The sequence below is a fragment of the Sus scrofa genome, chromosome 9, assembly GCF_000003025.6.
Source record: "Sus scrofa isolate TJ Tabasco breed Duroc chromosome 9, Sscrofa11.1, whole genome shotgun sequence".
Classification (NCBI taxonomy): Eukaryota; Metazoa; Chordata; class Mammalia; order Artiodactyla; family Suidae; genus Sus; species Sus scrofa.
Window position 1 is genome coordinate 98,566,683 of NC_010451.4, and position 27,440 is coordinate 98,594,122.

Here is a 27,440-nt window from a genome sequence, read left to right on the forward strand (position 1 = left end):
TTATGCTCTAATTGTTTGAAAATATGTATTTGTACAAATATGCAAATATACAAATATGTACAAATATGTGTAACAGATGTCTTACCTCAGATTAAGAATATACTCTTTAATTGCCTGTATCTGAATATTCAGTAGTTCCTCTCCATATATATGGATTCAATTACCAGATATTTGTTTTGAATTATTTTTCTGATGTTTATGAGAAAGATTGACTCATAATTTCCCTTTATTTAGATGTACTTTTCAGGTTTTGGTATCATATTTTTGCTTTTTCCTATTCATTCTTTGAAAAATTTTGTCTAAGATTTTTATCATCTGTTCTTATTCTTTCCTCATTTAATTCAACTGGTTTACTAATATGGTCTATATTATTTACATCCTTAGAAATGTATTCAGACTTGCTTCCAGTAAATGTTCCATCTGCATTTGAAAATAGTGATTTTGCTACAATTATTGGATATAATATTCTATACATGTCAACCAGGGCCAGTTTGTTCACTGTTGTTATTCAAATCTATATCTTCACTGATTTATTTTTTCTATATATTCTATCAGTAGTTTGAAACATCTATTAAAAGTTCCCACAATAATTGTTGATTTTCTATTTGTTTCAATAATTATATAGTATTGGCTTTATATGTTTTGTGATTATGTCATTAGCTGCAATCACATTTAGAATTTCATATCTTCTTGATGGATTGACCTTTTTATCATTGTCAAATATCCATTTCATCTCTAGTAGTGTTTCTTGTCACAAAGTCTTTGATATTACATGGCTATTCAAGCTTTCAGTAGTTGGATGGATAGTGTTTACATGGTTTTTGTTTTGCTTTGTTTTGTTTTGTTTTTTGCCTTTTAGGGCCGAATCTGTGGCATATGTAAGTTCCCACGCTACAGGTCGAATTGCAGCTACAGCTGCCCACCTATGCCAGAACCATAGCAACACAGGATATGAGCCATGTCTGTGACCTATGCCACAGCTCACTTCAACACCAGATCCTCGACCCACTGAGCAAGGCCAGTGCGTCCTTATGGATACTAGTGAGATTTGTTTCCTTTGCACCATGAGAATTCCCACATGGCAATTTTTTTTTAGTATTTAAAAGTTTTTTAAAAATATTTCTGTATCTTTAGATTTAACATGTATCTCTTATAAGGAGAATGTAGTTGTTGATCTGCTAACACAATGTGACAATATTGCCTTTTCACAGGACTTTTTAATCTAGTTACACCTGTAATTCGATTAGTTTACTAACTTTATCTCCTTGTACCATTTTTTTTGTTCTTTCTGCCTCCTTCCTTTCTTCATCTTTGAATAATAATTTTCTTTTAATTATCCTATTTCTTTCCCCTTTGATAGTTATTCACTATGTATTCTCTTTTTTTTTTTAATGGTAACCACGAAAATAGCAATATACATCCTTGACTTTCTACAGTGTGATGTATATTGTTATTTTCATCATTTCTATGACAACACAAGGAGCTTAGGTCAGTTAGATAGCCCTTTTACTTCTCTCTTGTCCTCTGTGCTTTTTTGTTCTAATATATTGACTCAGTTAATAATATTTAGACAATATTAATTCATACTTCCTTATTTCCACTTTCTGATGTTTCTTATTCCTTTGTGAATATTTATGATTCAATTTTAGGTAATTTTCCTCTGTTTGAAGAGTTCCATTAGAAGAGGTCTATTTAAAACAAATTTTGTTTTATTTTTCCTGAAAACATCTTTATTTTGCCTTCAATGTTTTTATCCCAAGGATAAATAGTTTAAAACATAGGGTAAGAAACAGATTAATTTCAAACAGAAAAATATCTACAATACATTTTTAGACATAATTTTTTTAAGTTACAGTAACTTATTTTAAAGTAGATCTACTTGCTTTGCAAGGCTCTATTCTTTCTTGGAACATTTCCATATAAGTTCAAATACTTAACTGCTAAAAAGAAAAGATAAATCTTATTGTTAAAATATTTACTATTCTCCTTTTGGAAGAGAAACTATCATTCCATTTCTCCACTGAAATCAAAAGTTAACTTTTATATTTAGGAATGAACAACGCAATTGTTCTTTATATTATTTATGGATATTGTATCTTATACCTTAGGTACATAATTGCTTAATATTACTGTGAGCAAGGTCAAAGATTCTGAAAAACATATTTACTTTTTATACAGTGCTATGAAGCTTACTCAAAAAGGCCCAAATGAAAACTATAGTTTTCTATAAATACTGTGAATTTATTGTGAAATACGCTTAGCCTGTATTATCTATGTTCACACAAAAAAACGCCAACTCAGAATTGAAGTTGAAGGGTTTTCCAACTCAGTTTACACAATTAACTCCTGATCTAACTCCTTCCTAACAGACTCTATTATAAAGTGTGTGAAACGAAGGACTTCTACCAAGGAACTCCTGATCAAACAGTATTTCACACTTGCCAGGTCTTACCTCAAAACAAAACCAAAACAGAGAAACAACTTGTTCTAATCTTTTCTCCTGGGTCTTATACAACATCCTGAAAAATCACTTATTACACCAGCAATCGAAAATATATATACATGCAAAATGTTCCTGAGACTAGTTTCCAGGGAAATTAAACAAAAAAATTTAGACTCTTTTTTAGTAATTGATAGGAATATCAATGACATTCTCAAGATGTTTTAATCTCCCTATTATGTTCTTTGAGAAATATGGAGTTTTAAGACTCTTGGGAGAATTTTTTACAAAGTGCTAATCAATGTCTAAGCTAAGAAAAGTTCACTAACACTGATCATGCCATGTTGATTTGAAGATTATCTGCATCATTTAAGGAGATCACATATAAAAAGTATATCACACTGGAAATATTACGTCTAGAACACTCCCTCCCAGTAACATGCTAATTCATGATATTCATATCAGTTACAGTGGCTTTACAGAAATTGCCATTGATTCTTTAAGCAGCTGAGACAAGCTGCTAGATGTAGAGTGCTAAGAGTAATTCTGTGGCAAATGCCATTGGAGGAGGTGGAGAAATGAGAGTCTATGTAGATTATGAGGGCTAGGGGAGCCTCTTCCTACCAGGTCCAGCCTCTGCTACTACTTACTTTACCTGCAATAACCTCCGTGCTGGAGTTCCTGTCATGGCTCAGCAGAAATAAATCCAACTAGGAACCATGAGGTTGTGGGTTCAATCCCTGGCCTGGCTCAGTGGGTTAAAGATCCAGCATTGCCGTGAGCTGTGGTGTAAGACGCAGACGCGGCTTGGATCTGGCATTGCTGTGGCTCTGGCATAGGCTGGTAGCTATAACTCTGATTAGATCCCTAGCCTGGGAACCTCCATATGCCACGGGTGCAGCCCTAAAAAAGCAAAAAAAAAAAAAAAAAAAACCCTCAGTGCTGGTGCCAAGAGCCTCCAGTCATCCACAGGCCTCCTCCACATTCTGTGAGATCCTATCAAGATAAAAATACTAGGTTGCCAGTTATTCTTTTATCATTTTGAAATGTTAATTTTCTGTTGTCTTCTAGAGTTTCTATTAAAATATCAGCAGGCAGTCATTAAAAATAATGGATACTTCCGAAAATGTCTCTTAGGTTTTGGATTTTGGTGTTTTACTAGGATGTGGCTACATATGTTTTTCTTGCATTTATTCTGTTGTATATTTGCACAGCTTTTTGTCTCTGGCTTGATTTACTATTCTATTTTTGAACTATTTTTTTTGTATCTTTTCAAATATTGGCTTTGTCCCTCTATTTCTTTCCTCTTTTTCTAGGATTCCTGTTACATATATGTCAGAAATGTTTTACTCCGATCCAAATAACTCTTAAACTTTTTTTTTAAATCCTTTTTTTCTCACTTTTCTTCAGTCTGAACTATTTCTACTGATTAGTCCACCAGTTGATTAACTGCCTTTCTGCAGTGTCTATGTGACTGTTAGCTCCATTTACTGAATTCTTATTTCAAGTTGTATTTTTCAGAGTTCCCATCGTGGCTCAGTGGAAATGAATCCAACTAGGAACTGTGAGGTTGCAGATTTGATCCCTGGCCTCGCTCAGTGGGTTAAGGATCTGGTGTTGCCGTGAGCTGTGGTGTACGTCGCAGATGTGGCTCAGATCTGGCATTGCTGTGGTTCTGGCATAGGCTGGCAGCAACCGCTCCTATTAGACCCCTAGCCTGGGAACCTCCATATGCCACAGGTGTGGCTCTAAAAAAAGACAAAAAAAAAAGTTGTATTTTTCAATTCTAGAATTTCCATTTTTTAATAGTTTAAAGATTCTTGGTGAAAATTTTTAGCTTTTAAAAAAAGGTTTTTTTTTTGGAACATAGTTTTTCTAAAATTCATGTCTAAAAAATAGAATATATGGATCACCAATCTAATACCATCATTTTCAGGTCTTTTTCTTATTTTTTGATTGATTGATTTTCCTCATATATGTATGGTTGCTGATTTAATAACTATTTCATATATGAATTATTTATTCTCTGAGTTTTACTATCTTATTTCAGGGGAGATTTAGTTTCGCATTTTATTAGAATAGGTACAGATTAATAGCAGACTTGGGCAATATTTCAGCACTTGTGAAGCATGATCCTGTTTCTCTCTCCTCTTATGGCAAGTTCTTCAGAAGTCTCAGCTGAAGGCCTGGGTTATGTTCAAGGTATCTTCCTTCTTATTAGGCCCCGAACTCCAGTTTTTGTCTCCCTAGCATTATGTTACTGTTAAAATTTTGCTTTAGTTTTTAGCTTCTGCTGCTTTAGGCTTGGCTTCCTGGCCACTTAACCATACGTGGGGAGGGATTCAGAAACACCTCCAGAAAAAGCAATGATGGATTCCATGCTCATTTCCCTATAGTTTTGTTTTCTTTGTGACCTCAGCCCTTCAGTTGTAACTTTTAGTTATAATCTGCAGGACTAATTTGTAGTCTTCAACTCCATTTTTTGTTTACCTAATCTCTTTAGTCTTCCAAAAGCACTTAGCTACTGATTACCCTGCATAAATTATAAATATGCTAACACCTTGGGATGAAAATCAATTAAGAATTTAGGACTTATATTAATGATTTTTCCTGTATTAACAACTTAGTCCCTCAAGTCCTATTTGCCTTTGATGCCTTTCCAATGCCTCCTAACAGCTATTATTTAAAAACTTTTTAAGCTTATATATTTATTCTCAGCAGGAAAATTTGTCTCTTAAAAGCAACTCCATCACAGCTGGAAGGATAATAAAAAAAATGCACTCATCTATGTATTTCCTTCCGGGCTTTACCAGAATGTACAGTTAAACTATGAGTAAGCACTATGTAGTGGGGATAAAATGCAACCCCACTGTAATTACTATGGAGTTATTGTAAAAATTGAGTGAATTCAAATAAGAGACTTAAAACAATGCTTAGAAAGCACTCAATAGGTATCTTAAGAGATACTAAGTTTTGTGGGCTATAATGCCTGCTTTCATCTTCATATTCATCTCACAAACTATCCCAAACCCCTGCCTACCAACCAAACTCTTATCTCCAGTCTTACTGGTCTTTATGCAGCTCTGTGAATATATTGAGGTCATTATTCCCTAAGGTCTTCACACCTACTGTGTTATGCTTCATTTCCAGTGTTTGGCTTTATTGTCTGATTTCAAGCAAGGTTAGGTCTTCTTATGAATTGCTCTCATTGTGCCTCATTAGAAAGATCTGCTCACAATGATTTTAAATATGTACTGTAAACTTGACTGCTCTTTTGTTGAATGTCATATACTGGAATCTTTGAACATATTTTCTCTATCCCTCTGTCACCAGAACATATAAATAATATATAGCACATATTACCTACCTAAAACTTTTTGTTGAATTATGCTAAAACAGTAAGAGTAATCCTACATCCTCCAAAATGATAAAAATCCACTTGTATAGGAAAAAGTGGAATGATAGGAGAAAGTCGATAATTATGTATTTGGGGCAATTGAGCTTGAGGATCTGGTAAAACAACTGTGAATTGCTCAGGAGTGAAGAGACTTTTTTTTTTTTTTAATGTAAAGACAACTCTAGCAGTAAGTTCCAGAAATAGAAAACCAAATAGCTGGGATTAATATCAAGCCAAATCTAGCTAAAATAAATATCAAGTACAATTTTGTCAAGTATGAACTGTACCTAATATGGGTATTTTGTTTAACATAGTTAAGAGAATGATTTCTTTTCCTCCTGAGACATCTTTTCAGAATCCTTCATGCAGTCAGTGTTTTCTTGTCTGTTTCCCTTTTTACCTGCCAGCACCCCACAAAGATATTTTTAACCATATTAAGCCAATCTCTTTCTCCCTAAAGAGGCTTAAAACCATAAGAAACCACAAATAGGCATGTATATATTTGAAGCTGAAGGTTTGCCAAAGAAAAGCATTCTTGCCAAATCAAACTTGAAACTCTAATGCTTTCACACTTAAAACATTACAGTTTCATGGTAATGTAACGTCCAAGAAAACCACAACATTAAAAAAATTTTTTTTCAACACTTCATGATGTAAAAGGATAAATAAATAAAACATAACATTTTGATTAAACTAGAAGTCACATAATGGTACAATTTTTCTTCTTACTAATTTTTTAATTCAGAAATTTAAAACATTTTTAAGCCTAAGTAAAACTAAAATGTGAAACATTATCATGTATGATATAGAATACATTTTAAAATGATAAATGGTAAAGTTATGTACATGAAATATTATAAAGGCTCTTTAAAGGGAACCTGATTTTAAAGTTAAAAATAAACACCAGTTTTGTGAAACTGAAGTACATAACAATTAAATTTTCTGCAGTCTGTTTTTGCTTAATAGTAAACAAGGACTTTCCCAATGTTTAAAGATATTTGAAGAGTTTATATGTCTTCCTTCTTTCCCAATAAATAGATTTAAATTATGTGGATGTTCTATTTGATTGCTGTGTTTCTTTCAACAGTGTTTATTATAAAAATATGCGATCAGAATGTATTTTTCTTGTAAGTTTATTAAGTGTTTACACTATGCCAGGCACTGTTCTAAGAACTTCAAGTGCATTAACTCATTTATTTTTTAGAATAATACTCTATGATTCAAGTACTATTATTGGATTATGCAGATGGCAAGACAACAGCATGAAACACTGAATCAATTTCCAACATCAATATAGTTTTCAAGTGACAGAATTGATATTTGAACTTTGACAAGCCTGAATGCATGTGCTTGATCATCAATAGGCTACCTAGATTTTTTTTTTAACCATCTGTTTCACTTTCAAACTAAAACAATCTGGCTTTTATTATTGTGAAACTCTCTCTGCTAGGGTCACCAGGTCCTTCCTAATTGCCAAATCTCTTGGATGGCTTTCTGAGTTTAACTTGTTTCACTTTTTTTGCTGTAATTAACACCATTACCTACTTATTCTTTGTTGAAACTCTCTCCTCTTCAGCGTCCATGAAAACATTCTCCATTTTCTTCTTACCATTCTGGCCAATTCGTTTTTTAAAAAAATATTTTTTTCACATATTCTTCCATATCCTTTAACATAATATTTTGTTTTTGTTCTGTACTTAAAAAAAAATTCAGCTCTCAGTTCTATCATTACTACTTGAATTTCATTAAAAAGATAATTCATATACCTACATATTTTCTGGAAACTTGTGTCCAGATATCACATAAGCAACTAAAACTAAATATGGTGAAGGGATATAGAATGCACTAAACATGCCAATCTGACATTAACTATTCTGAGTTACAGTTATTTGAAAAGTGGCAGATGCAAGAAAGATACGCTAACCTTCCTTGTTTTTTTTTAGCATTTATTTTTTATATTTATTTTTTATCAAAGTATAGTTAATTTACAACGTTGTGTCAAATTATGCTGTACAGCAAAGTGACCTAGTCATATATATGTATATATATATTCCTCTTCTTATATTATCTTCTATCATAGTCTATCTCAAAAGACTGGTTACAGTTCCCTGTGCTATGCAGTAGGACATCATTGCTCATCCATTCTAAATGTAATAGGTTGCATCTGCTAACCTCAAACTCCCAGTCCATCCCACTGCCTCCTCTCTTCCCCTTGACAACCACAAGTCTGTTCTCTATGTCTATGAATGTGTCTCTGTTTTGTAGATAGGTTCGTTTGTGGCATATTTTAGATTCCCACAAGTCATATCATATGGTATTTGTCTTTCTCTGACTTATTTTACTTAGTATGATGATCTCTAGCTGCATCCATTTTGCTGCGAATAGCATTTTTTTTTATTATGGCTAAGTAGTATTTCATTGTATATATGAACCCCATCTTCTTAATCCATTCATCTGTCAATGGAGATTTAGGTTGTTTCCATGTCTTGGCTATTGTGAATAGTGATGCAATGAACACATGGGTGCATGTGTCTTTTTTAAGGAAAGTTTTGTCCAGGTATATGCCCAAGAGTGGGATTGCTGGGTCATATGGTAGTTCTACGTATAGTTTTATAAGGTACCTCCCTACTGTTCTCCATAGTGGTTGTACCAGCTTACATTCCCACCAATACAGGAGGGTTCCCTTTTCTCCACACCCTCTCCAGCATTTGTTATTTGTGGACTTATTAATGATGGCCATTCTGACTAGTGTGAGGTGGTATCTCACAGTGGCCAAACTTAATTTTCCATTTTACCTCTTGAAATTGGCTTTCTCCTTTCTTATTTCACTATGTATCACCTCCATTATCCAGAGAGTGAACTTTGTCTCCTCCTTTTAATTTATCCTTCATCTTAAATCAGTCATCATGTCCAACCCTTTCACATAATACCATTGCCACTTCCTTACTATAGGGCTTACAATTTCTTATCAGAATAAGTATTACAGCTTCTGATTAGTCTCTAACTTTTTTCTCACCCCATCTCTCTGCCCTGACACAAACACAGTGATCATTATAAAACCAAAATAAAGCTTTATCTCTGTTTAGCTTAAAATTTGTAATGCTCTTGTCTCACGAACAAATTCTTGTAAGTTAAAATTCCTAAGCTTGAAGTCAACCTGATAAAACTATTTCTCACTCTTCCAATATCTCTTCTCTCTTTATAATGTTACCTATGAATCTCTCACACACAGGCTATTCACAGATGCTATACTTGAGAATTTACTTTCTAAAATTTATTTGTAACACTAAAATCAATACTCATAGTTCTTTTTACAGTCATTCATGTATATTTGAGTTCCCTGATGTACATGACATCAGATCAGTGAATGTCAAAAGGGTGATGTTTTTCCTTATTTTAGCTGTTACCCTAAAAATGTATTCTTTTTTGCATCTCTTTGGTGCTACATTTTCTGCTTTTTTGTGGTGATCTTGCTATTTAAAACGGAACCCAAGCACAGTACTAAGGTGTAATCCAGTGTTTCAAAAGTGCAAGCAGTCTATTATATGCCTTTGAAAGAAAATGTTTCTGTAAGTCAGAAAAGCTTTGATGGAGTTCCCATCGTGGCGCAGTGGTTAACGAATCCGACTAGGAACCATGAGGTTGCGGGTTCGGTCCCTGCCCTTGCTCAGTGGGTTAACAATCCGGCGTTGCCGTGAGCTGTGGTGTAGGTTGCAGACGCGACTCGGATCCTGCATTGCTGTGGCTCTGGCGTAGGCCGGTGGCTACGGCTCCGATTCGACCCCTAGCCTGGGAACCTCCATATGCCGTGGGAGCGGCCCAAAGAAATAGCAAAAAGACAAAAAAAAATAAAAAAATAAAAAAATAAAAAAATAAAAAAGAAAAGCTTTGAGTTCAATGTTAAAGAATCAACAACATATGTTAAATAATGTGTATTTAAATAAAAATGGACATAAAACAAGGCTGCTTAATTTTAAATTGCATTAATTAATAGTACTGTTATTTTTAAACATATGAACAGAATAAGAAAGTATGTTAATGCTATAAATTAAGACTTCAGCATAAAAGAAAGGAGATATAAATTAAGAAAAATTACTCTTATAAGTGATTTTTGAATATCACTTGGAAAGATTGAATAGTTCATTTTTTAATTTATAAAATAAATATGTATTCTCAAGCTCCAGTCATTGAAAATAAATGAAAAAAATAACCTCATTTACAAAAAAAGACAATTCAGTAGCAATTAGCCCTCTAACAACTGGGTCTCTAAATATGATGTCCCACTAATAGGAACTGGGACTCCCTGAAGAAATGGTTGGTTGCAGGTGTGGGGCAAGAAACATACAAGGTGGTCCTGGAACATCTAGTACTAGGAAAAAAGGAAGCTATCAAGTATCACTGGAATCCAATAAAATTACAAAAGAAAACTAAACAAAACCAGGAAACAGCTTGAAAGTTTTTGCATTGGCCTAACATGTAGAAGAGCTATAGCATCAAATAGAATAGGAACTGCAATAATTGAAACCACAAGTAACATTAAGTCCATGAGTATGTTTACAAAAAACAAACAATAATTATACACACACCCAAATTAATTATCTTTACTTTTGGCAATTCGCTAGGACACAAACTATTTTAAACCAAGGGATTAGCAAACTTTCTGCAAAAGACCATATGATAAGCTCCACATCCAGTCTCTGTTTCTTCTCCCTCCCTCCCTTTTTCCTCCTCTTCTCCTTCTTCAAGTCTACATACTGGCTTTATTACATGTTTTTTTTTAATTCTTATTAATACCATAGAAAAATGTAAAAAACATAATTTTAGTTTGTTGAATGTACAAAAAAAGACTTTGGGCCACATATAGTACATAAGCAATAGTCAGGAAACACCACTTCTAATATAAGTCAAGGTAAATATGACAATGTAGTACTGATTTATTGTAGAAATTGTTATTTACCATAGCCAAATTGTTGATGAGGAAGATTTCTTTATAGAAGTCCAGCTAATGAGTTCAGAAATAATAATATAATTTTATTATTATTATTAAAGTTTAGTTGATTTACAATGTTTTGTTAAGTTTTGTTGTACAACAAAGTGACCCAATGATACACATTTCCCTGTGCTATACAGTAGGATCCTTTACTGCCCATCCATTCCAAATATCGCAGTTTGCAGCCAAAAAACCACTAAGTGTCCATCCATTCCACTCCCTCACTTTCCCACCTGAGAACCCCAAGTCTGCTCTTCTTAGCCATTATCTGTTTCTGTTTTCTTTATTTTTTTGTTTTTTGGGTTTTTTTTTTTTTTTTTTTTTTTAGATAGGATCATCAGTTCCACATTTTAGATTCCACAAATAAGTGATATCACATAGATTTGTCTTTTTCTTTCTGGCTTACTTAACTTAGTATGAGAGTCTCTAGTTCCATCCATATTGCTACAATTGGCATTAGTTTGTCTTTTTTAAGGCTGAGTAATATTCCCTTTGTATATATGTACCACATCTTATTAATCCATTCATTTGTTGATGGACATTTAAGTTGTTTCCATGTCTTGGTTATTTTGAATAGTGATGCTATGAATATAGGGGTGCATGTATCCTTTTTCAGTGAAAGTTTTGTCTGGATATATGCCCAGCAGTGGAATTGCTGGATCATATGGCAGCTCTATATTTAGTTTTCTGAGGTACCACCAAACTTTTTTCCATAGTGGATGTACCAATTTACATTCCCACCAAATAGTGAAAGAGGGTACCTTTTTCTCCATACCATCTCCAGCATTTGTTATTTGCTGACTTGTTAATGATGGCCATTCTGACTGGTGTGAGGTAGTACTTCATTGTAGTTTGATTTTCATTTCTCTAATAGTTAGTAATATCGGACATTTTTTCATGTGCCTGTTGGCCATCTGTATGTGTTCTTTAAATAAGTGTCTATTTAGTTCTTCTGCCCATTTTTCAATAGGGTTGTTGGTCTTTTTGTTTTTGAGTGGCATGAGTTGTTTGCATATTTTGGAGATTAGGCCCTTGTCTGTTGCATCATTGGCAAAGATTTTCTCCCATTCTGTGGGTTGTCTTTTTGTTTTTATGGTTTCCTTTGCTGTGCAAAAGCTTTGGAGTTTGATTAGGTCCCATTGGTTTATTTGTATCTTTATTGTCATTATTCTAGGAGATGGATCAAACAAGATGTTGCTGTAATTTATGTCAAAGAGCATTCTGCCTATGTTTTCCTCTAGGAGTTTTATAGTGTCTAGCCTTATATTTAGGTCATTAATCCATTTTGAGTTTATTTTTGTATATGGTGTTAGACAGTTTTCTACATTCATTCTTTTACATGTAGCTTGCCAGTTTTCCCAGCACTATTTATTGAAGAGACAATCTTTCATCCACTGTATATTCTGTCCTCCTTTGTCATAGATTAGTTGCCCATAGGTACTTGGGTTTATATCTGGGCTTTCTATCCTGTTCCATTGGTCTGTATTTCTGGATTTTTTCTTTATGCCAGTACCATAATAACAGAATTTTAAAAAGTCAACATTTATATACCTTAATGATATCATGGATCTAAGCGATGATCGTTATACTAAAATGGAATTAAATAAATAGATAGATTGGTTAGTATCATTTAAATTAATTGATTTCCGGGGTTCCCATCATGGCACAGCAGAAACAAATCCAACTAGGAACCATAAGGTTGCAGGTTCAATCTCTGGCCTCGCTCAGTGGGTTAAGGATCTGGCATTGCTGTGAGCTGTGGTGTAGGTCACAGACACGGCTCACATCTGGCATTGCTGTGGCTCTGGCATAGGCTGGCAGCAACAGCTCTGATTAGACCCCTAGCTGGGAACCTTCATATGCCATGGGTGCAGCCTTAAAAAGACAAAAGACAAAAATAAATAAATTAATTAATCAATTTACCAATTTCCAAACTTTGTCACATATCAGTACCATCTAGGGAATTTTAAAAAATACTGAGGTCTGACTTCCGCTCTGGACATTCCTATTAATTGGTATGATTTGCACCTGGGCCTCAGTTTCACAACTCCTCTGATCAGTCTTAACATCATTAAAAGTGATATTATGTACTTCCTGATGAAATGTAACATATTTTAGCATTGCCAAAATAAGTAGCACTGCCACATATGCATTGCAAAAAGTAAAAGACATCCAAAGAAAATGCCCTATTTTTGTATTACTGCCCATTTCATATTCCATTATTCCAAGTAAGCTTCATCAACTATCATAGATTTAAAAATGCTACTTAAAATAATGGTCATTTTAAGTTGAGAAAGTGTTCTTTTCTATACATTACTTCATTTAAATTTTAAAATGACAACAAATCTGTAATTCAATAAAACTAAGTTTTTCTACTCTCATTATATGTTGCTCACTACTAAAATTTTCTTGTAATAAGTGTTTCTGATATATTTAAATTGATTTATGTGAATTAGTTTTTAAAATTTATGAAAGTACATATTATCTTTTAGAAGAAATTTTCTCTACCTACATCTAATCCTTATCAAACCAGGTATTATTTCAGTTTTAACCCTACTCAAATACAATCTGAATCCAAAAGTTCACTTTGAATTTATAGGAAAATTCATAATTCTGTGTCTATTCAAAGATTCCTTATAAAATAAGGCTTTTTATTGAAAATATCTTATGAGTCCTGCAATATTTACTTTTTGAGATGTGATCTTTCCAAATAAAATATTGCATAATAAGATGGTCACTCATGTTCCTCTTTCATTACTGATTGTTCCTGACGTTGAAAATAAACTTGTATTTTTGGTGTACATTGTACATTGGTAAGGAAATTATTCCTTTACTTCCTTGTTTTTTTCCTATATGTTTCATTTACTTTAGTTTTTATTAATTTTAATGACTAAATTAAATACCTTTAGCAAAATGCTGTATTAGTCATACCTAAACTGGTAATGCCATCTGTATATTTATAAGGAAGCACAAAAAGAATAAAAATCTAGGCAACTGTAGTAAGGTGTCAGAGGTGCACGTGGGAAAGATACTTTTCTAATTGTCTACTGTGGATTATTTTCCTCCATTTTACTAAGAATTGAGTGGATTCTTTCAATAATTTCACTGAGGAGAATTTCATTCAATATTTTCTCCTCTACCTTGTTTCTGGAATTAGGAAATTTCTTGATTTATCCATTTCTCCAAAATTTTCTCAAATATATTGCATATCTTTGTCACTTTAAGTTTGTGAGAATTTTTTGACTTTATCTTATATATCACCAACTTGACTCATTTTATTACATAATTCATTATTAGTTCTTATTTTAATTTCAATCATAGTTTTAGTTTCCAGTAATAATTTTAGTTATTTGATGCATTATTTTTCAATAGCCAGTTTAAGAGATGTGGCATGAATATTAAGAGCCCAATTTAGCAAATCAACTATGTACAAATCTAAACTCTAAAATTTATTCTTGGGCCTTGTGAAAATAAGAATAAAAACAGTGCCTGACTGCTTGTAGGCAAAACAGGAGAGGGACCTTGAGCTCACCTCTTCTCATGAGCACATCAAAATCACATCTGCTGAACAACCATTGATAAATGGAATAAAACAATTTTACACACACACACACACACACACACTGCTATACCAAAATCTCACGGTAACCACAAACCAAAAGTCTGTAACAGGAGTTCCATAGTAGTTCAGTGGGGTAAGGATTTGGTATTGTCACTGATGTGGCTTGGGTTGCTGGTGTGGCATGAATTTTATCCCTAGATTGGGAACTTCTACATGACTTGGGCATAGCTCCCTGCAAAATATACAATAGATATACACACTAAAAAATAAAAGAATCCAATCATTGCACTAAAACATCAAATCATGAAATCAGAGAACAAAAAAGAAAATAAAAAAGACTTACAAAAACAAATCCAAAACAATTACCAAAATAGCAGTAAGAACATATTATCAGTAATTGCCTTAAATCTAAACAGATTAAATACTTCAACCAGAAGACACAGACTAGCTGGAAGGATGCAAAAATATGACCCATATACATGATGTCTACATGAGACTCATTTCAGATCCAGAGATACACACAGACTAAAAGTGAGGGGATGGGATAGATGCATTTCACACAAATGGAAATCAAAATAAAGCTGGGATAGCAGTGCTTATATCACACAAAGTAGACTTTAAAATAAAGACAGTTACAACAGAAAAAGAAGGACACTGCATAACGATTAAGGTATTAACACAAGAATAACAAATACAAATATATATGCAACCAACATAGGAGCACCTAAATATATATGGCAAGTGTTAACAGACATGAAAGAAGAAATAGAAGCACAATAGTAGTGGGAGACTTTACCACTGAATTTACATCAATGGACAGATTATCCAGACAGAAAATCAATAAGGGAACACAAGTCTTAAATGACACTTAATATCAGATGAACTTAACTGATATTTATAGAGCATTCCATCACAAAGCAGCAGAACACACATTCTTTTCAAGTGCACATGGAATAGTCTCCAGGGTAGATTACATTCTAGGCCACAAAACATGCTATGATAAACTCCGGAAAAACAGAATTCACATCAAGCATTATTTCCAAACCCAAAGCTTTGAGATTGGAAATCAACTACAAGTAAAAAATAGCTAAAAAAACAAAACAAAACAAAAAGACCTCACAAACATGTGGAGGCTAAACAATCTGCTACTAAACAATCAATGTATCACTGAAGAAATCAAAGAGAAAATTTAAAAAATACCTAGAGGCAAATGAAAACAGAAACATGATGATCCAAAACCTATGGGACACAGCAAAAGCAGTTTAAGAGCAAAGTTTATATGAGAAAAGCTTACCTCAGGAAACCTCAAATAAACAGCTTAACTTTTACACCTAAGGTATCTAGGGAGAAGAACAAGAAAAAGCAAAATTAATAGAAGGAAAAAAAATCATAAAGATCAGAGAAGAAAGAAATGAAATAGAGACTAAGAAAACAAACAAAAACCCAATAAAACTAAAAGATATTTCTTTGAAAAGATAAATAAAATTGATAAACCTTTTTTCAGAATAATCAAGGAAAAAAAAGGGAAAATGTCCAAATATATAAATTAAAAGTGGAAAGGGAGAAGTTATAACTAACACCACAGAAATCCAAGGGATCATAAGAGACTATGACAAGCAACTATATGCCAATAAAATGGGCAACCCAGAAGAAATGAACAAATTCTTAGAAAGCTACCATCTTCCAAGACTGAACCAGAAAGAAAATATGAACAAATCAATTACAAATGCTGAAATTGAAGCTGTGATTAAAAACTCCCAACAAACAAAAGTCCAGGACCAGATGGCCTCACTAGTGACTTTTACCATTTAGAGAATAGTCAACACTTATCCTTCTGAAATGATTCCAAAAAATTGCAGAGAAGGGAACACTCCCAAACTCATTCTATGAGGCCACCATCATCCTGATACCAAAACAAGATGAAGATATCACAAAAAAGAAAAATTACAGGCCATGAACATAGATGCAAAAATCTTCAGCAAAATGCTAGCAAACCAAATTCAACAATACATTTAGAGGATCATATACCATAATTGACTGGGATTTATCCCAGGGATGCAAGAATTTTTAATATCTGCAAATCAATCATTGTGATACACTATATTAACAAAATGAATAATATAAGTGATATGATCATCTCAATAGATGCAGAAAAAGCTTTTGATAAAATTCCATGTGAATTTATGGTAAAAATTCCCCAGACTGTAGTCATACAGGATACATACTGCAGCATAATAAAGGTCATACATGACAAACTTACAGCTGATATTTTACCTAAAGGCAAAAAGCATTTCCTCTATTATCAGAAAATGAACGAGAATAATGTATATGTGTTATATATTTCCTTGGGAAACATGTAATTGAAGTGTTTTCAGGCTTAGACTTTTTAAAAATGTTGTGATAAATGAAAATACTTATTAACTTTTCTTTCTTTGATTATAGATATTTTATTATTATAAAATATCATTTGTCTTATTGGTGGTGATACCATAATATTAAAAATAAAGAGAAATTGGAGTCTGTAAAACATTATTTACTTCTACATATTTAAATACACTAATTTAATTTCTTTTTTTCTTTTTGGCTTCACCTGTTGCATGTGGAAGTTTCTAGGCCAGGTTTCAACCTATGGTGCAGCTGTGACCTGCGGCAAAGCTGGATCCTTAACCCATGGTACCCTAGGGAACTGCATACACTACTTTCCAAAGATAAAATTATTAAAAGTTTTCACATTTAAAAACTTGAAGCAGAGAACAAATTTAACATAAAATAAGCTATTAATAATCATTTTGATAGAAATTAACTGGTTTGAAATTTGACCTATCAAATAGATGTTATCTCAGATGACACTTAATTTTCAAGTAATTTTCAATAACTTGAAAATGGAGTATAGTGTCTGGTGTTTATTTTCTTTTCTTTTTTATACTTTTCTAAATCAAATAATTAACTATTTCATAAATGGTTACTCCAACTAAGGTATTTTTAAAATCTGGACCCTGTGACATAACACAAAGTTAAACACTACAGTTTTCCAATTGAAACATTATCTCTTGAAATACATAAAGACATGAACCTCTGTGTTTATTTGCAGTGTTCTATTTGTGGATCTCTATAGAATCAGGACTATATCTTCCCAGGATGACCCCATGGCCTGATAGACACCAGAGGGTTTTAGATCATTCCCTTGCAAGATTGACATGCATATTAGAAGAGACACTCTATAATCTGTAATTCTACAGTATATCACATTTCAATTTATATTGTGTCACTACATTTTATTGACGCTTCCTGATATGTTCAAAAAGTTATGCTCTTGTGCCAAAAATGACTATACTGTCTCTGTTTTTACTGGTTTACCATTTTCTCTAGGGAACTGACTAACAGACATACTTTTGAGATTGCTGTTAAATGAAAGTTAACACTGGATCCTGAGAGAAAAAGTTGAAAGTTTGAAAAAAAATTAAAAAAAGCAAAACTATGCACTCCTATTTTTACTTTCTACCTTCAGTTCTTTAATATGACTGCTCAGGTTCCTACAAATTAAAAATGAAATGTGTTATATGACACTTAAAAGTATGTACAAATCCTGAGACTCGAGTGAAGAGTCACTTATATCCAGAGAGAATTAGTTCATCCAAAGGCTAAGTTTGCTGAAATGTGATTATATGGAAGTAGACAGGGTTTTGGCTAAGGAAATATCATCTAGAATATGAGTTTTCTTATGTATTAGCCAATGGATCATTCTGCAGACACAGAAGATCTCTAATATGAGCTGAATACTGTTTCCTTCAAGCAGTCAAGCAATTCTACTGACTACAAAATAGTAACTGTGCCATAATTATTTACTATCTTTAAATCACTTCTCGTGATTATGACATATTTAGGGTGAATTAGAAGACCCCCAACTTTGGCAATATAGTAAATTACATTAATGACATACATACATATATATATATATATATATTTTTTTTTTTTGTCTTTTAAGGTCTTTTCTAGAGCCACTCCTGCAGCACATGGAGGTTCCCAGGGTATGGGTCTAATTGGAGCTGTAGCTGCCGGCCTACACCAGAGCCACAGCAACATGGGATCCGAGTCACGTCTGCGATCTACACCATAGCTCACAGAAACGCTGGATTCTTAACCCACTGAGTGAAGCCAGGGATCGAACCTGCAACCTTATGGTTCCTTGATTCGTTAGCCACTGAGCCACAATGGGAACTGCCATTAATGACATATTAAAAGAAACTTGCATTCCTAGAACAAATCCAACTTGGTTGTGATTTTACATACATACATACATACCTATGCACAAACACAATGAATTTGAATTGCCAATGTTTCATTTAGAATTTTAAAATCTTTATTCATGAGATTGGTTTGGAATTTGGCTTTCTTATACTGTCCTTGTCACATTTTGGTATTAAGACAATGTACTTCTAATAAAACTAGTGTTACTTTTATTTTTGTGTGAGTGTGCATAAAACAGAATTATTTTGTTTTACGTGGAAAGCTGGATTAATTTCTTACTCAATATCTTTAATGATTAAAGACTACAAAATGTTTATATATTTTTATTTATATTATTCGTTATCATTAAGAAACATATGTATAACATACATAATGAAATGTCTACATCTTTATTAGTGAGTTCCTTGAGTTTTAGTACTCTTATATACCCAATTTTATATCCCTTGTGCCCTTTCCTATTAACCTAATAACTTTCCCATTTCCACCCCTGGAAACAACAAGTTTCTTATTTCTCCCTACATTGATCTCTTCTTAAAGTGGAATAATACAGTGTATATTCTTTTGCATTTGCTTTCTTTCTCTCAATGTAATGTTATTGAAATGCATCCATGTTGTTGCATATATAAATAGTTCTTCCTTTTTATCACATAATCTTATTCCATTATATGAGTTTACACAAATTCTCCATTATCTGCTAAAGGACATTAGGGTTCCATCAAGCTTATGGCTATCATGAATAAGATCATTATGAACATTTTTGTAGAGGTCTTTGTGTGGACATATATGTTTGCTGCGTAGAGCCCCAAGAAAGGATTTTGGAGTCATAGATAAATGTATGTTTAACTTTATAGAAAGTTCCTAATTAGGTTTTCAAAGGTGTTCTATCATATTTTACTCCCATACAATGTATGCATACTCTAAGTGCTTTACATCTTCCTACATTTGATAACTTCAGGTTTCCTTTGGCTTTTAAATGTCCTAAATGGGATCTTATTACGGTTTTAATTTGCATTTACCTGATGCTTAATTGTCTTAGCAATCTTTCATGAATTTTCAACCAGTCAAAAACCTTTTGCAAAGTTTCTGTTCAAGCCTTCTATCCATTTCTAGATGTTTCTTATTTTCATTACTAATAGGAGTATTTTTGTTATTATCCTTAAAAATCCTTTGAAAGCTGTATGCATAATATATATGTGTAACCTTTTCTAATGATTTATAGCTTGTCTACTCATTTCCTAATGGTATCTTCGATAAATAGAAATTTGTAATTTTAATAAAGTTCATTTAAAAACTTTTCAGTGTTGCATTTGTAACCTGTAAAAAAGGCTTATATAAAAATTCACAAAGTTATTCTCCTGTGTTTTTTTTTTTTTAGAAGCTTCATGGATATATATTTTTAGAAGTATATTTTTAAAATATTGTATTTCCATTTTATTGCATTATCCATTATTCTTATTGAGAAGTCACTGATCATGGCTTTTGTTGCTCCTTTGATGGTAATATGCATTTTTTTCTGATTGCCTCAGAATTTTCTCTTTGTATTTGGTTTTAAGCTAATGCATATGAATTGTATGTACTACTAGCAGATATGATTTTCTTTGTATTTGTCTTACTTGGGTTGATGTAGTACAACTTCAGTCTGTGACTTGACTTTACTCAGCTTTGAAAAATTCTTGGCCATTATAACTTTAAATATTGTTTCTTCCCAATTCTTTTCTCCTCCTTTGTAAAACCAATTGCACATACACTAGCTTTTAAAAAACCCTCTTTTTCATGTTTTTACACGTAATTTCCATTCATATATCTGTCTATAACTGTAGAGTATATATTCTTCTGCTTTACCTTCCAGTTCACTAGTCTCTCTTCAACTTTATATAATATTGTCTATTAATTTTTTAGCTTTGGTTATTTCATTTCTCAATTTTTAATTTTGCAGTGTGTTCATTTCTTACATTTCCTGTTTTGTGATGGCATCTATTAAGTAAAATTTTTTAGTCTTTAGTGTTTATAAAATCGGGAATACTTCTGTTATACTGACTCCTATGATACAGTTCAAGAGTCCGATCTGAAAATCTTTTGGATTTATTAGTATCCTTTTCTTTAGAATTTCCTAATTCTGCTGAAAGAACTATATATCTACTTAGGTTCCCACTTTTAGCTTTCAGAGTAAAAATTGCCCTATGGATGGAGAAAAATTCTCATTAACTTATTATTCCTTTCTCTTCCGTATTTGGCCTTGAAATCCTAGTTCTCCAATGCCTCAATAAGATATTTCAATTATAAGATTGGTGTGAAATACTCAGGTGCTTTTGTCTAAAATTTATTTTTTAAATTTCTGATTTTTTTTCAATTGTCAACATAATATAAAGTAACTGAAATGGTGACATAAGTTGGAGAGTGAGAGAAAAATATAATTCAATTAACTGGAAAATTAATATAAGTAAAAGACAATATGTTTTGCAATTTTTTGATTTTTTTAAGTTAATTTGCCATCTGATAAATTGACCTATAACTTAAACCTATATATTTCAATTTCCTTTACTCCAGATATTCACACTTTTATCAATTTAGTACTAGAGAATGTATTTCATAACCCATTCAGATCAAACAGAAATTAAATAAATATCTATTTTAAAATGGATATTTCTAAAAAAAATTGGCATTAAAAAATAAATATATAAAGTAAATAAATCAAAAAATAAATAGGCCCTTTAAAATATTTATTTCATATTACTAAAATATAAGTCATTATTATTTGCTTATTATTTATATTTATTATGGTAGTTTTATAACATAGTCTCATATTTTTTGATACTTCTCCCATGAAAAAGTGGATTCTGACTTTTCCTTTTGTGTCTGTCCAGTAAATACCTATCTTAAAATGGATATTTATACAAGAAAAAAACTATTTTGGAGTTTTTAAAAAACAAATACATGAAACAAATAAATTAAAAATAAATATGTAGATCCTTTAAAATATTTGTTTAATATTACTAAAACATAAATGTAATTATTTGCTTATTATTAATATAGTATATGGTAGTTTTAGAACACTGTCTCATGTTTTTTTGATGCATCTCCATGAAAAAGTGGATTCTGACTTTTCCTTTTGTGTCTATCCATGCTCACAACTTCTTCATCCACAAAAATATATCAGAAGTTAATTCTGTGTGACTTTCTAAGGTGATAAAAGGTTACCTGGTTTACACCTTTTACTGGACAATCACTCTTAGAAACATACCATCATATAAGAAGTCTCATTACCCTAAAATTTCTATGATATGAGTAAGCCAAACCAAATGGAGAAGTCTGTGATATTGTTCTGTTCAATAATTTTAGCTGACCCTAGGCCTTGGGTCCTCCTGGCTCTGGGGCCAGACAAGTGAGTAAAGAAGCCTCCAGATCATTCCAATCTCCAACTGAGTTAGTCCCAGTTACTCTGGTCTTTTCAGCTGAGATCTCAAATATCCCAAATATCAGTGATCCAGAAGCAAGCTATCCTCATCCTGCTTTTTAAAATCTTGACCTAACCTATAATACCATAAACAAGATTAAATAGTTGTCTTCTGCTATTAAGATTTGGTGATTTGTTATATAAAAGTAGAAAACAAACAAACAAACAAAAAACAAAACAAAAAAGAAAACAAAGACACAGTTTGGAAGAACCACCAAAATTTGGGAAGTTTCATAAAAAACCTATGATATGCTGATTTGGGGACCAAAATTATGGAAGCATGCTATTCTTGAAGAGCCTGTCTATGACACATTGAAGGTAACGGAGGAAAGTGTTACTGGAAGCGCGAGGAAAGAGATTTCTTATCTTTGACCTTCTTTCTAGCCTGCAAAGGTTTATTAATGTAAGAAAGACCTCAGAAAAACATCAAATCTGGAATTCTGCTAAAAAAAACCCCAAGGCCTCAAAGTAAAAATGAAGGCAAGGTCTGACAGAAAGATTTTTGTTGCAGTCTCAGAGACATTTATGGTGATTTCTTATAGATGTTCCAGAAAGACAAAAGGCCTTCAAAGGATCTTAAGGTTAGGCTTTGTAGATACTATTAGATAGTCAGAGTCTCATTGTCTTACTAATTTATCCTTATTTTCTCTAAAGTTTAATTTGCCCAGATTTATGTGTAAATCATCAACTAATGAGATTAATCAAAAATTGAGAGTATATTGTTTATCTACTCAATTATCCTTTTGAATTTTTGTTTGCACTTCATTTATTTTAGAAACCACATTATGTTTTGGTTCATGGCCACTGATACAATTTTAAGTAATTCTTTGTGCTGAAAGCAATAGCGACTTGCTTTTCTGCAGGTTTCAATATATTGCATTAAAGGTTTGTTAAATGAATTTTAAAAACAAATGCCTTGATTTTACAGGCCCATGCTTTTTATGGGCTAACAATGAGTCGCTGTGGGAAGTTTTAACTTCCTTAAAGTTACTCAATTTTATTGAATCACTATCTTCCAAAGTGATTGCTCAGTATTAGTCATCATATACCAGATGGAGAACCTAGCAATTTCCCATAGGTCCATGAGGTCATTTATGAAAGGAAACTATTGTTTACAAATTCATCATTGTAGTCTTTTTGTACCATATATTTCAACACAGATTTCTAAATTTAGTATAAAGGCAATGATGTCACATATTTACTCTTATTGGAAATTCTCAAGTATTTTCATTTTCGTGGAGCACGGAATTTTGACTCAGTATCTGTGTACTTTGGAGATTATTGTAATGTAGGTAATCATTAAAGTACCATTTACTTACACTCTGACTACCTTTGTCACTATAAAGTGTCAACTAGACCTTCTTGAATTTCTGATTTAAATAGGAAACAAACATCTTTTTAAGAATTAGTGAAAGTTATATAAACAGATTCAGACACCCTAAAATCTACCCCAACTCTTTTTTTGGCTTCCCTATGGCATATGGAGTTCCTGGGCAAGGGAGAGATCTCAGCTGTAGTTGCAACCTATGCTGCATCTGTGGCAATGATGGATACTTATCCCACCACACTGGACCAGGGATTAAACCTGTGTCCCAGAGCTGCAGAGACACTAATGATCCCATTGTGCCACAGTAGGAACTTCCAATTTATTCTTAGGTATGCACAAAATACCGAAAGTAAATACTCTAAGAAAAATTTAATTCACAGGACACTAACTTTATATTTACACATCCCAAGAATATGAAAATAATTTCAGCCTAAATAATTTGTTAATAAATACACAATATAAAAAGAAATAAAATATGACATCAAAACATAAAAGGGGATGGGTGTAAAGGGGTAGCATTTTTGTGTGTTCAAAGTTAAGTTATTAGTGTAAAAGACACTGTTACATCTGTAAAATATTTTTGTAAGCCTCATGATAACCACAAAGTAAAAACCTTTAACAGATTCACAAAAGGTAAAGAGAAAGGAATCAAATCATATCATTACAGAAAGTTTTCAGTCAACAAAGGAAGACACAAGAGAGGAAGAAAGAAAAAAAGGAAAATATATATTAACCAGAAAACAATTAATAAGATAGCATTAGCAAGTCTTTATATATCAATAATTACTCAAAATGTAAACGGATTACATTCTCCAATCAAAGGCAAAGAGTATCTGGATAGATAAAAAGAAAAAATACCCAATTATATGCTGCCAACAGGGACTTATTTTAAAGACACAGAGGCTCGTAATGAGGGGATGGAAAAAGATATGCCTACCATGATAATGGAAATCAAAACAGTGTAGTAAGAGCTGTTCTTACATTAGATTAAATAGACTTTAAACCAAAAAAGGTAACAGGAGACAACAGTTATCATATAATGATTGATTTATCAAGAAGCTATAATAATAAGAAATATAAATGCACCCAACATCAGAGCACATAAATTTATTAAGGAAATACTAACATATCTGAAGGGAGATATAGACATCAGTACAATAATATTAAAGGACTTCAATACTCCATTTTCATCAGTGGGTACACCAATCAGACAGATGATCAATAAGGAGACTTTGGACTTGAACTATACTTAGACCAAAGGGACCTAACAGATTCATTTTTTCTTTTCTTTTCTTTTCTTTTCTTTTCTTTTCTTTTCTTTTCTTTTCTTTTCTTTCTTTCTTCTTCCTTCCTTCCTTCCTTCCTTCCTTCCTTCCTTCCTTCCTTCCTTCCTATCTATCTATCCATCTATCCATCCATCCATCCATCCATCCATCATCTATTATCTATCTACCATCCATCCATCCATCCATCATCTATTATCTATCTACCATCCATCCATCCATCATCTATTATCTATCTATCCATCCATCCATCCATCATCTATTATCTATCTATCTATCTATCTATCAGTCTAACATTTCATCTAGCAGCAGCAGAATATGCATTCTCCTTAAGTTCACATGGAACATTCTTTAGGATAGATCATATGAGAAGTTATAAAACAAATCTTAGCAAATTTAAGAAGACTTAAATCATACCAAGTATCTCATCTAACCACAACGTGGAAAACTAGAAATCAAAAATAGAAGAAAATCTGGAAAATTTACAAATATGTAGATACTAAACAACATACTCCTGATCAATGAATGGGTCAAAGAAGAAATGAGAAGGGAAATTAAAAAAAAAATCTTTAAACAATGAAAATGAAAACACAACTTGCTAAAAGCTATGGAATGCAGCAAAAAACAGTTCCTTTAGAATTTTATAGCAATATTTGTATATTTTAATACAAAATAAAGATCTCAAATAAAAAACCTAACTTTGTATCTAAAGGAACTAGAAAAATCTTTTGATCTTTTATATAGAATATTCTAAAGACTCCATCAAAAAAACTGTTAGACCTAGTCAATAAACTCAGTAGTTATAGGAAAAAAAAAGACATACAGAAATCAGTTGCATTTCTATATACTAATGATAAGTATTTGAAAAAAATAAAGAAAATATTATTATTCAAAATAGTATCAAAAATTAAAATACTTGGGATGAATTTTACCTAGTAGGTGAATTATCTAAACAATTAAAACTACTAGACTTTGGTGAAAGAAACTGAGGAAGACCCAAATAAATGGACATATCCTCTATTCATGGAAGAACTGATATTGTTAAATGTCCATACTATCCACTCCCATGTTCACTGCACATCATTCACAATAGTCAATACATGGAAAGAATCTAAGTGTCCATCAATGAATGAAAGGATAAAGAATACGTATTGTATATATGTGTGTACAGTAATATTCAGCTATAAGCAATAAGGAAACTGTATCAGTTAGGATAACATGTATGGACCTGTGTAAAGTATCATGGTAAGTGAAACAAATCAGCCAAAGACAAATACGTATGATCTTACTTACAACTTGTACAAATTGAACATGTAGAAACAGAAAGTAGAATGGTGGTTACCATGGCCTGAACATTGGGGAAATAGTACAGAAATGTGTACTGGCCAAATAGTACACATTTCTAGTTATACAATGAGTAAGTTCTAGGGATTTAATGTACACCATATGGATTATAGATAACTAAACTGCATTATATACTTGAAAGCTGCTAAGAGAGTAAATCTTAAATTTCTCACCACACAAAATAAATGGTATAGGTGAGCTGATGGAGGTGTTAGTTAACTCCATAGCAGTAATCATCTTGAACATATGAGTGTATCAAATCACACACTGTATACCTTATTCAATATTATGTAATTATATGTTAATAAAACTGCAAAAAGATAACCTGATGATATTATAAAAATTTATAAGCTAGTACATAGTTTCTTGGGATAAACCATGATGGAAAATAATATAAGAAAGTTAATACGTATATATGCATGACTGGGTCACTTTTCTGTATAGCAGAAATTGCCACAACATTATAAATTAACTGTACTTTAATAAAAAATTTTAAATAAAAAATTTCAGACAAAAAATGTGGAATAATATGTTAAAATAGACAAAGGTATTAAGTCATCATAAAACAAACACAATTATACTTGAACCCAAGATAGATATTCTGGCAGTTATCAACAGATTAAAAAGAAGAAATAATATTTTATGGTAATACACAGTCCTCCTAGCCAAGAGTGCTTTATAACATTAAAACAGTAAGTTTTCTAGAAATATATAGATATGGAAGATGTCAATTAAATTTTATATAAAATCATTTATTTAGTTTGGGTGAAAAAGAGAGATTCTTCTCTTTAATTCTCCCATTAAAATTCCCATCACTATACTCTGTTAGATTGAGGTAATAGTAAAGCAATCATATTTTCTATCTGTCACTTTAATTTGCAAATATAATGGGATAATACTATTAAGGAAACATATAAACAGACAGGTGTTGCTTTTCCTTTTCCAGAAAACACCAAAATATTTCTGAACATACACTTTTCTCCGCTGTTAAAAACTGCCTTTAATCCATGTTTTCCCCAGCCAACAGCCAATTCCAGTGGGTCATTCAAACAATCTATGACTACTCCATACTCTCAGGGTCTTGTCTAGCTCTGTGATCTGGCAAAAGGAATTTTTCCCCATTGTTATCAAACTGGGAGGGTCACTGGAGAAATTTTGGAACAGAACCAAGATCTCAGAGTTCTTTTCCTTAAGTGGATTATGTGAGAACCCCAGATTTTCCCCAACATGTAGCTATTCTTGAGAGCAATATCTTGTAATTAAGCCAAATTGATCATATATTGGGTGGCAAAAAAGTAATTAACATAGGATGAAAAGTGCTTTTTTTTTAGGAACATCTTTATTTTAATAACAAATTTCATTAGAGAATCAGTGACAGAAGAGAATAACCAAAAG

General features: G+C 32.2%; 1 long non-coding RNA gene across 1 annotated transcript in view; it reads right to left on the reverse strand.

The window, feature by feature from the left end:
- LOC110255496 overlaps nucleotides 1-27,440 on the reverse strand; it is a 293,636-nt gene that overhangs the window by 73,101 nt on the left and 193,095 nt on the right. The window contains exon 2 of the long non-coding RNA XR_002335883.1: nucleotides 15,684-15,729. This is a non-coding gene — a long non-coding RNA (uncharacterized LOC110255496). The remainder of the gene's footprint in view (nucleotides 1-15,683; nucleotides 15,730-27,440) is intronic.